The sequence below is a fragment of the Myotis davidii genome, unplaced genomic scaffold (genome assembly GCF_000327345.1).
Source record: "Myotis davidii unplaced genomic scaffold, ASM32734v1 scaffold134, whole genome shotgun sequence".
Taxonomy (NCBI): domain Eukaryota; kingdom Metazoa; phylum Chordata; class Mammalia; order Chiroptera; family Vespertilionidae; genus Myotis; species Myotis davidii.
Genome location: NW_006288853.1, coordinates 1,774,712 through 1,775,604, shown reverse-complemented (window position 1 = coordinate 1,775,604; position 893 = coordinate 1,774,712).

The following is an 893-nucleotide window of genomic DNA, read 5'->3' as shown; positions in this document are numbered from 1 at the left end:
TATTGATTTCAGAGAGGAAGGGAAAGGGAGAGATAGAAACATCAATGAGAGAGAATCATTGATCAGCTGCCTCCTGCATGCCCTCTACTGGGGATCGAGCCTGCAACCCAGATAACCCGGATATGTGCCTTGCCCAGGAATTAAACCATGACCTCCTGGTTCATAGGTTGATGCTCAACCACTGAACCATACTGGCCAGGCCATCCATTTCCTTTTTTATCACTATGTTTTTATGTTCCCATCAGCCCTCCTGCCTGGATTGTTGCAAAAGCTTCATTATTGGCTTCCTTGCTGTCAAAGCTGTCAGTGTTTTCCTTCCCAATTCATCTATTCCTCTCTCCCAGATTAGTTTTCTTTTTTTTTTTTAAATACATTTTATTGATTTTTTACAGAGAGGAAGGGAGAGAGATAGAGAGTTAGAAACATCGATGAGAGAGAAACATCGATCAGCTGCCTCCTGCACATCTCCCACTGGGGATGTGCCCGCAACCCAGGCACATGCCCTTGACCGGAACCGAACCTGGGACCTTTCAGTCCGCAGGCCGACGCTCTATCCACTGAGCCAAACCGGTTTCGGCTCCCAGATTAGTTTTTTAAAGCACAGCTGTCAGCAGCTTCTTATTATCCACTGAATTAAGTCTAAACTCTTTAGCCCAAGATTAACCAAGATGAAAACTGTTCATATAACCTTGCCCTCCTTTTCTAATGTTATTGGTCAGTGGTCTGGTCTGCCATACAAGTGCTGGGGAGTCATGAAGAGGGGAGGGGCTCAAGCATCTTAAGATAAGCAAACTTGACTAGGTTTGGGGTCTTTGGACATGTTGAATTTCCCTGTGTCTGTATGTGTTTGCCTTCACTCATGTTTAGCTATATTAAAGGACAGTTCAGTTACC